Below are 11480 nucleotides of genomic sequence, written 5' to 3' on the forward strand. Positions count from 1 at the left end.
TGAAAGTTTGGGATAAAAAGTAGAGAAAATGTTCGCAAGATGAAAGAAGGGGATAAAAACATTACATATAACTTGAGAAGCTTGAGATTTTACCTTGTGTTCGACTTGAGAAGCTTGAGTAGGTGAGAAACCCTTGAATGTGTTCAACTTAGCATCAGACTCATGGCTACCAGGCGCTTCTTCCCCTTGTGTCAACTTTCTTCTGCTCTTTCTCTTCTGTTACAGCGTTCTCTGGCCAACCGGGAAGTTCACTTGGCCTAAATCGGTTCAACAGGAACACCTTAATCGGACCTAGGGCATGTAAATTTGAGCAGTCTCCAATGATGTCAGTTGAGCCCACGGTCGTCGGCGAGGCGAAATCAGCCAGAGAAGTAACCTAACGATCGGAGGAGGAGATGTTGTCTGCAAGGGGAGGCGAGTCGAGGTCTCAGAGTCGATAGAATCGTAGAGAGTGAAGTGACTGACGAATAGTGAGTGTAAGATATTTTATTAGTAACCTCGATTTTTGTGAAGAGATGCGTGCCTTTCACTAAAATTATAATGCGACATTATGAGACGGCGCACATTTTACATTAAGTGCCCTCCGTGTTTTTAAGTTTTTTACATTAGACACTAACTCTAAGGGCACTCAATAAAACGCGACATATATACTTAAATTTTTTGAAGAGATGACATTTTTCTAATGTCACTCTCTCTTGCGTAACATAGATCAACGAGTGTCGTATTTTGCGCGTCCTAAAAGGCCTTTTTTCTAGTAGTGTATAGAAAGAAACCCTAAGAGAGTATTCCCTTTGTTTTTAGCTTGGGTGTGAGTGTTCTAAGCTTCAAAGTGCCATTTCAAGGTGGTGAAAGAGAAGAGGAGGCCATTGTGGAAGCTAGAAGTTGGTGGGCAAATGTAGATCTGAGGACTATAAAGGTTGGAGCTTCTTCCTGAGGTTAAAAGTTCAGATCTTGCCTTGTTATTTGTGTGTTGTGCTTTTTGGACCAATTTCTGCGGTTTTTGGTCCCAAGATGGAGACTTGATGAGCAAATTGTCTCAATTGGCCTAGATCTATCATATTCTAGGGCTATATGAGTTGTATGTTCATAAAAATGCAATCTTGGACGTGAATGTTGAGCCATGCATGAGATCTAGACTTTTGGAGGAGAAAGGAAAGGTGTTAGAAGGTGTGGGGAACCTTTATAGCCATGCAAAGGCTTAAAGGTTTCGACTTTATGGATTAAGAGGTATTACAATGGCCAGATCTGGAATGTAGGATTACGTCTTAATTGTATAAGACATTAAAATGAGGAAATAAGAAACTGGGATTTACGCTTGGCGTAATCCCAGTACACGCCGCGTAGAGGGTCGTGTTCCCTATTTCTAGAGTGCAAGGGTACGCCTCGCGTACAGGAGCTGGTACACCTCGCGTACTGGTTGCTGTTGACTTTTGTTGACTTTTAGGGTTTTGGTCAACATGTGGACTTTTGAGTCAGGGAGGGGTAAAATGGTATTTTACCCTTCTGTGGGATTGTAGAAAGGGGTGCAGCATAGCCTTGAGAGCCATTAATGATTTGGAATGATTATTTGTTGTGAATAGGCGAGGCTAGGTCGTCGTTTTGAGGTTCAGAGATATCGAGCACATGAGATTCTAGACATCCTACGAGGTGAGTCTTCTCACCATACTGTACCTGGAAGGGTACCTGTGTGTGACCGGAAGGTCTGGTATGCTATGAGATATATGAGTTGTATGCTATGAGTTGTCTGTTTCGTCTGCGCTATGTATGTGATATGTATGCTATGTTTGATATGGGCCAGAAGGCATTATGCTATGGGCCGGAAGGCATTATGATGTGGACCGGAAGGTCAGGGAGTTATGGACCGGAAGGTCAACACGGGTAGGACCGGAAGATTTATCGGGTTGGGACGGAAGTCCCCTGAGACACATGGACCGGAAGGTCATGTGGACTACGTCCTGGAAAGGCGTATGTGTGTAACTGGTATATTGGGGAACTCACTAAGCTTCTTGCATACGGTGTTTATGTGTAATATGTTTCAGGTACTAGTGAGTACCATTGGAAGGCGCCGGCATGACTCGTACTCACACACACGCACACAGACGGATTTGGATATCATTTATCTTGGGATTGAAATGTTTTGTATTATGACTATGCTACATTGGATTTTATGGTTTGTCTTGAATGAAATGATGTTTTAAAGAAATGAAAAATTGTTTTGAAAATTTATGTTGTTACATTGATACTTATTACCATGAGTTTACGGCCGTAAACTCATGAGGAAATGGTCCTTGGACCGTAAACTCATGCGGTTCTTACGATATGGGCCATAAACTCCCAGGTGAGGCCCTACACCCCTTATGTGCAACCCTATGTGGTTTAACACTTCAGTACAAGTGTTTGCTAATCGCTAAGGTTATTCCTGATGGGTTTTGAGCATTCTGACACTTCCTAAGTGTACATGCAACCCTAATAACCTTGGATCTATGTTTGTCTAATAATCATGCAAAGTTGTTTCCCAAGGTTATGAAACTATCTAGCATATATGGGGTACAATTTTCTTTGTATAAAAGATAGAACTACATAACTTGTTGTTAAAAGTGTTCCTTGAAACCTTGTGAGCCAAACACCTCTAGTGTGATGCCTCAAACGCTTCACACAACACCAAATGCAAAGAATAAACTTTAGAGAATACTTTAACACATGCAAAATCGGCCAAGCCCTCTTGTTTCTTCGTGTAGCCGATTTTGGGGAGAAACACATTTCTTATATAGTGTGTTGCAATAGGTAAACCCTAATGTAACATGACTATTCATTTTTTGATCCATGGGTTAACTCCATGCAGCATCCATGCAGCGTCCTATGGGTGGAACCCAACTTGACAATCCATGAAGCATCTTAGCACACTATATAAGATATGGAAGATTTACATAGTCTACCCATATATCTAATTAGTTACCTTTTGATCACTTAATTAATTCTAAATTAAATCTTGATCAAAACTAATTAAATAATATTATTAATATATTAGAACTTATAATATATTAATAACCATAAGTGTTATTTCTCTCATTTAGTTTATTCAATTGCATGATGCCATGCAACCCAAATGGACCATGTCGGGTCGAGTAAAGTACATACCAGAAATAGTAATGGACTTAGACACCTTATCCAACAGTCTATGACTTGGATAAGTGTAATAACTATAACTGTAATACTTCAAGAACCTATCAGCAATCGTAGCTCTTTCAAGGTTTCTCGGAACTGAGAAAATATTGATACGGCATTTAAGATAAGTGATCACATAATCCTCTGTTTTAGATATCAGCTGTACAAATACATGGAACAATGTCTTACTAATTGTCAAGCAGTTTGTGTCCCGATTTCCGATTTGCTTGACAAAGAACTTAATTGAACACATCAATTTAGTTTTGACCGGACCCGGTACATAGGTCAAAACAAAATCATCGAGGGTTTCAGATATCAGCTTCTAATCCAAAAAGGAACAGATAAACTTTGACTCGTATATTTGTTCTACTACTAGTTGAAATGTACACAAAAGCACGTTTTATAACATCGAGTTACCAATGTGTTTTCGTACAAACAATGCATAATCAATTCATAGGCAACAAATCATATCTCTAGGTTTGAAGACTTATATGATATTACCGTCTCACGATCACTCGAGATAAATCCCATAAAGTGATTCCAGTGAGCGTGGGTTGATTCTAGTACTTAGAACTTATGAGTACTCATGAAGTGTTGTCCTTAACCTTGACACCTACGACCAACTTCAAGACAGTCTTAATTCATATCTACTTCCAACATATGACTGACTGTGGAGATATGCATAATATGTAGACACACAACATAATATTCTGGAAGTCAAAATATGCAAAAGAAATTATAGTAAATGATTGACAAAAGATAGTAACACTTTACTCATAAATAAACAACCAACTATTATTTATCATCAAATGTCAATTACACTTTACAAATTTCATAATTTTTCTAACTACTAAAACTTATATCATCCTTTAGCCCTATGCTCCGAGCATGCTGAAGATGCTTAGCCCTACTCTGTCCCTTCGTGAGGGGATCTCACGTGATACCTTGGTTCCTTTGCTAAGGCAACAACACTTTCACTATCACAGAAAATTTCATAGGATCCTTTATAGTTGGTACAAATCCATGGTCTCCAATGAAGTTCTTCAGCCATATTGTGACAACCCGATATTTCGAGACAATGTAATGTAAAACCAATCAAATTTAGGTCAAAATATAACTTTCCTAAAATCTTATTTGGGTTAAATAAAGTAGTAGGAATCGTATCAAGGTTTTCGTACATATAAAGAACCCTAAAATCCGAGTTATAACGAAGAAGTTATGACCAACCGAAGATTCTCGGCAAAACCGGCAACACCGATTAAACGAAAAACGCGAAGTTTCAATACAATAGTTTATAGCCTTAAGTATCTAAATGAAAGTTATAGATAACATCAAACCGTGAGCGTACATAAAAAGAACGTCCAAATCTGACTTCGTATGACGAAGTTATGATTTTTCCAAAGTTCGGGTATAGCAGTAGACAGCTAAAACCTCGAAATAGAGCTCGAGATACTTTTGACCAAAACAACCTAAATGAGAATCGAAGGTCTCAACATTAGAAGCGCAACGGCGAAAAGTCTGACGAAAACGGACATCGGATGAAGAAGTTATGGAATTTTAACGGACTTTTCGTGTCCCGGCCCGTTAAAAATAAATAATTAAAAATAAACTCAAAATTTGCCGATGAAGTCTAAACGAGAGTTGTTGATCATATTTTTAGCTACGCGTGCATATAAAGAACATCGAAAACGGAGCTCGTATGCGAAAGTTATGGATTTTACAAGTTCGGGGTCAAAATCCGAGGCTATCAGGCCCCCACGACGTGGCACAAGCTTGCCGCGACCCGGCAAGTGACTGAGGGCGTCCAATCAATGGAAGAGGATAGGTTTGACTCCCCACGACGTGGCCATCACTTGCCACGACGTGGCACACCCCAAAAATGCCCCTATAAATAGATTTCAAGGGTTCCGAGCTCCATTGCGCAGTTCCTTTCTTTCTCGCGCCGAAACTCTGCGTTTAAGCCCCCGAGAACCTCCCAAAGCCCCGGTTTTCACCTTCAAGTCCCGAGGGAAGGTTTTGTGTTCTCGAGATTTCCGAGATTCCCGAGAATCCCGAGATTTCCCGCGTTTTCAACTCTTCCTGTCGAAGTTCTGCTCAATTCCTCTCTCGACTACTTCAAATCAACCACTTCAATCAAGTGAGTTCATACCCCTATAATCCACACTTTTAAATGTTTTATAAATGTTTTTATATGCTTTTAAGGGGGGGAATACAAGTAAAACACGCGATGATTATCGTATGATATACAAAGTTTCGTTATACACTTTTATCAACGGAATCACATGTGATTTATAATTATTATAAAGAAACTTTCGTATGCAAAATGTATCACGATAACATCATATCTTCTGAAATGAAAAGTGTTGTTATCTATATATAAATCAAACACTCTGCTTATACTGTATGTATATGTGTCCACCTTTCATACTACAAACATACGATTATTTTGGGATACTTCTTGTTAATAAATCAATCTTATGTGATTTATAACTAGTATACAAATGGATTTACTACAAGTTTAACAATTTTACTAAACATATTACTTCAAATGACTTTCTTAAACGTTTTTACATGATTAAAGCTCGTTATCAAACTGTCTTACATACTGTAAGCTTCCTTTCAAACTCGGTTACAAAGGTGTTTTCAAACAGTGGTTTTCCGTGTACTTAAACTGTCTTATCAAACAAAATACTTTCAATCATTTTATAAACTGACATCAAGTCACAAATTCTTCATTAGACTTTTCAACGGTTTTAAAAACTTCTTTATACTTTTATATTATAAATTACATGCATCTATACGTATAGTTATATAAGAAATGTTTAAAAGACTTAGGAAGGCTATCCACCCTGTTTCTTTTTCCTCGATTTGGATGTGGTCTGGTGGGATATCGGGTACTCCTCCGAAGGTCGTTTAAATATTAGTTATATATCATGTATACATATATGGTCATAAATGTTCCATCGGTCAATTTAGTTCAGATATTCTTGGGTAGCAATGGTGTATAAACCTACTTGGACACTCATTAATTACATTCTAGTAAACTATTATAGGAATAGTTTAGAGTAAACAAAACATTTTCCCTACTACAAGAAATTACACCAGAGTCAGTTCATTCATGAGTCTAGACTACATGTTATATGAAAGAATACTTATACATGAATACTTTTACATAGACATTATATGGCAAATTACTACTACATGTTATATGAAAGAATACTCTCACATGAATACTTATACATGAATACTTTTACATAGACATTATATGGCAAATTACTATTACATGTTATATGTCTAGATACGGTTATATTGTTCGCCTTTCTATCTTTACCTTGTGATTCAATCACATCATCGATAAGATAGATTGGGACTTTATCTCCTAGTACCACATGATACTTTGAGGGACTAACCATTCCGACAACCACTGTTAGCTACAGAGGTAAATAAACAATCTACGGATGTTTTAGGTTGATACCATCGTGGGTATACATAAGGGACTAACTATTCCTAAACCCGGCTGTTAGCAACAGAGGTAAATGAACAATCTACGGATGTTTTAAGTTGATACAATTTCAGGTATACTTAAGGGACTACTAATAAGAATTAAAAAGGGAAAAACCGTCACATTTTCAAGAGATGCGTACTTTCAAAACAGTCAGGTCTAGCTAAAAGACTACTTTCAAAACATTCGAGTCTTGGTAGAAGACTACTTTTATACTAATAGGAAATATGGGATTTTCTAGAGCTTTTCATACTTATGCTAAATGTTTCATCATTCATTCATCAGTCTTTCATATCAACTAATCAAAGCAATGACATTAAATACTTATGAACTCACCAGCTTAAATGTTGATCTACTCTTTCAAAATAACTTGTATTCTCAGGTTACAAATAGACAGATGCCGATACAAGGTTTAGAGAAGACGGAGCAGTCAAGACTCGTCTTTTATTTTGATAAGTTATCATCATGTCTTGTACTAAGAAAGAAAACACTTGTAACTAAAATTATACTATTAATGCAATGGATGATGTTGTTGCTTGTTTACTACTTTACATTTGTTGTGATGCATGCATGACGTCCTCCGCCCCAGAACGTTTCCGCCGTTCTCGGTTTTGGGGTGTGACAGATTGGTATCAGAGCATTGTTTATAGTGAATTGAGTATATCAACCCATAAAAGATATACTAACTATAAATACAAAGGGATTAAAATTACTCTGACCAAGAGTTTATACTTTAAATAATAAAATATTTAAGTAAGTATACGTGCTGCATTCATACTAAAATCAGTGTCACTAGGACAGTACAAAAGAATTACGATTGTTGGGCAACACAAGTGGGCTTAGAGACATATGGTCAAAACTGGGAAGATATAGCCTGATCACCTATATTATCCGAGGGTTGACTAGCATGTGCCTAAGTTTTAATTGGGTGGTTGCAACAATGCTAAAATCTTACCAACCCTACCACAATGAGAACAATATAACATAACATTAAAATTAAAATACTATAGGAGTAATTGGTGTTACTATAAGTACTTTATACTTGAGAATTAAAACGGGATCCTCATTACTAAGTTGATAGTTGCTAAGTGGATACACTAAGGCTACATGTAATTAGGATGTTATAGACTTAGAATCAGTGATAATTTTGCCTTACCCCTATTCTGTGTGAATTTGGAAATAAGGTCACTTATTCGAAGGTCTATCCTGTTTAGATTACACATAGCTGGTATGCACTTCACAAATAGTGATGTAACTAATGAGGGTTTTCTAAATAATTATCTAGATAGTTCGCCTAATAATTATCCACTTACCCTAAATTCTCGCATAGAAATCATAGTTGGACTCCATCCCCTTGACAACCAGTATCTTCCGAATGAAGTCATAGCTGGTTGGTTTGGAGAAGAACCAGAGAATGATCATCCTATCCCCTTGGATGATCACCGTGATGAAGACTTTTCGTATGATGCTAACTCCGAACCAGAGGTTTAGAACCTACCCCAAGCAGCTCCTTTCCAATTCCTAACCCTCGTCCGGCTTTTCATGGCCCGACCCTGAGTGAGTGGAATGCTTGGAAACAGGGAGCCAAGCACAAGATCAGTTTATGCTATTTGATGGCGACCGAAGCTTTTACGACTTCAGCAATGGGGGCTCAGCAGATAGAGTCTTGCCAATCTTGGTCCGCAGAGAGGCCTGAAATGAGATTCAAGGCAGGACAGCCCTACATTAGATTGTAGAAGTAGGCGCCTATGCTAGAATGCATACCCTCCACACCATTCATCTAGTAGATGCTCACGAGAGATCAGAGAGAAACCATGAAACCCTACTGCTAGCACTGACTGAATCACGAGCCGAAGTCATAGGGCTCCAAGTACGCCAGATGGCGTGCGAAAGACACCTACTTGACATGGAACATCAATTGGTTGAACAAAGAGTTCACCAGAGGAATGACCGTCGCCAGTAGTAGACGCTTTACTTTATTTCCCTTATAAAAAGAGGAATCGTATTTTTCTGTCTATGCCTGATGTGGCATTTTCTATGAAATTATCTTGTACCGTAAGTACTTTAGTTAGGTCTTTATGCTGTCAGGAACTATCTCCTATGGATATGATGTAAGGCCTTCACAGGGTCATTTTCCTGAACCTTTACGTCGTGAATATCCAAGATATTGACAACCGGCTAACTTTTGTGTCATTTCCTTCATTCAAGTACTCTTATCATACTCTCATAGGAGTCTATCTGAAACATGCTTTAGTTAAGTCATTGGACCATAGCAAGTTAGATACGGAGACATTTCCAAGTCTCTTTCAGTGGTTGGATTTTGTTATTCACCAACCCACGATACCTCAACTTGTACAACAAACGTCTTGAGACCATTCTACGAACTTACCTCTACTCATTACTAGGACTGCATCATAGGGATGTAGGTCAAACCTTCGCGAACATACTTTCATTATGTACTAGGACTGCATCATAGGGATGTAGGTCAAACTTTCGAGAACATCGTCGTACTCTTTACATGAACAATCTAAATTCTCAGGATCACAGCTACAGGAGAGCCTACTCCGGAACCACGTTAAATGTAATTTGGGCGTTTCGTTGTAACAGACTTATAAACTATCTAGAACTAGTGAAACTAGAGTCTTACCTTTTGCGAGATCCTGTTTGTATAGGAATTCTCGTGCTGCGTATACTGGTCTTTTGTAGTATATCTTATTCGCAGCAATAGTCTTGTGGTAAATCTAAAGTACTGTAACTCTGTTCATGGTTGCACAGTTGTGTTTTGTCTGTAATCGTCTTACATTTGAATCTAATGTCTTTAAGTTTCAGTATGATTCTGACATTATCATACGACTCGATTAAATTTGATTCTCACGAAAACAGCTTCATACGTACATCTCTTTCTTCTAGATCACTTTTCCAGCGAAGCCGTCATATCAGAACACCGAAGTACTCATGCCAGGAGTACCTTTTAGCTATTTTCTTTCCGAAGAAATCCCCGAAGTACCACTCGTGCAGTACGTCAAGTTTAATCCAAGGATTTATACGATTGATCCATCACTGAGAAATGTATCCATAAGAGTGATATATAATCAAGGTTCTACAGGTTTAGAATTGATGATTCCACTTTAACTTCTTTTCCTGGATGGGATGTGAGGGTAAGGAAGAATCAGTTATTCGACTACCTTTTCAATCTTAATTATATACGACTCGTATACACGAGATTGTGATCGTGAAACCCTGTATAAATTATAAAATGGACTTCAGGACGGAGAACTGCCTAAGTATACGAGTAATCACATCGTCCTGTGAACAAACTTAGAACCCAGTACGACTCCCGAAAACAGATCGCCCTATAGTTTAAACACCCTCGGAGATACCAGAACAGTACAAACCACTTGACGAACTACACAGAAAGAGAATTAGAAGACTAGGCTTCTCACCCTAGAGAACCCCGGTCATATTCTCGCGGAGATCGACGGATTGCAACATATGTGCCTCGGATATCGAGGACTCCGTCAAGATTTTCATAGAAATCGTTATCTCTGCCTCACATAGACAAAATGGTTGAGCAAACGCAAGGAAAGAAACTACTTCCAGGAATGGATCTGGAATCCGAATATCACCAGTTCCAGTGTTAGGGGAGGATGTCCGGAAGACTATCTCCTGAACTCGATGCGGACACTTCGAGTTCGTAGTGATACCTTTCAGATAGGACCAATACGCCCATAGTTTTCATGAGCTAAATAAATAGAGTTACGTCTTTCTTATTGGGATCAGTCATCATTTCTCCATATAATGACTTACTTATCTACCCTCGTAGTAAGAAGAAAGCCCATGGTAACATTCCTACAGAGGAACTTTTAGCAAAGTTCTCTAGGCACGAGTTGTGAAATTGAAGAGTCAAATTTCTAAGACACACTGTTAGTAATGTGAGAAATTTGGAGTACTCTTTCAATTTGTCAAAACCGTTGAGCATTTATCGACACCAGAGACGCCGACAGTTTTTCGCCAGATTCTAGGTCTTACCGACCTACCGCCTTAGCTCATTCAGAACTCCTCGCAAGCTACAGAAACTCGTACAACTTTGACCCAGCAAGGGGTGGCCTTTGACTGGGAAGTTACGTAAGAAAAGGAACCTTTGAGATTCCAAGTGAGTGACCAAGTTCTTTAGGATAACTCACTCTGGGAATGGCTTAATACGCTTCGTAAAGCGTGGAAAGCTAAATCCAAGTTAGACAGGACCTCCGAGATTCTTATCAGAATCGGTCCTGTGCCTCACACAAACAAGACCTACTCCGCAAACTCAGTAACATACTTTTTACTCTTCGCATCTCGATCGTGAAACCATACCTTTCCGTTAGGAATCTTCCAAGTCCACTCGTCGAGATCCTCGTCTTCGTATTAAGAACCGTAGTGACCCTCGACCAAGAGGTCAAGCGGACGAAGAAACGCCATCGCCAGTTAGTGAAGGTTCGTTGGAATGCCAACCGAGAACCCGTGAACACTTAGGTGCACTAGAACCAATCGATTAGGAAGTTTCCTCCTCATGACTCGATCGTTCGTGCATACTTCCTTGCTTAAATTCTAATTTCGGGACGAAATTCCTTCTAACGGGGGGATGATGTGACAACCCGATATTTCGAGACAATGTAATGTAAAACCAATCAAATTTAGGTCAAAATATAACTTTCCTAAAATCTTATTTGGGTTAAATAAAGTAGTAGGAATCGTATCAAGGTTTTCGTACATATAAAGAACCCTAAAATCCGAGTTATAACGAAGAAGTTATGACCAACCGAAGATTCTCGGC

This window comes from Lactuca serriola, chromosome 8 (genome assembly GCF_051521515.1).
Source record: "Lactuca serriola cultivar US96UC23 chromosome 8, Lser_US96UC23_V15, whole genome shotgun sequence".
NCBI lineage: Eukaryota > Viridiplantae > Streptophyta > Magnoliopsida > Asterales > Asteraceae > Lactuca > Lactuca serriola.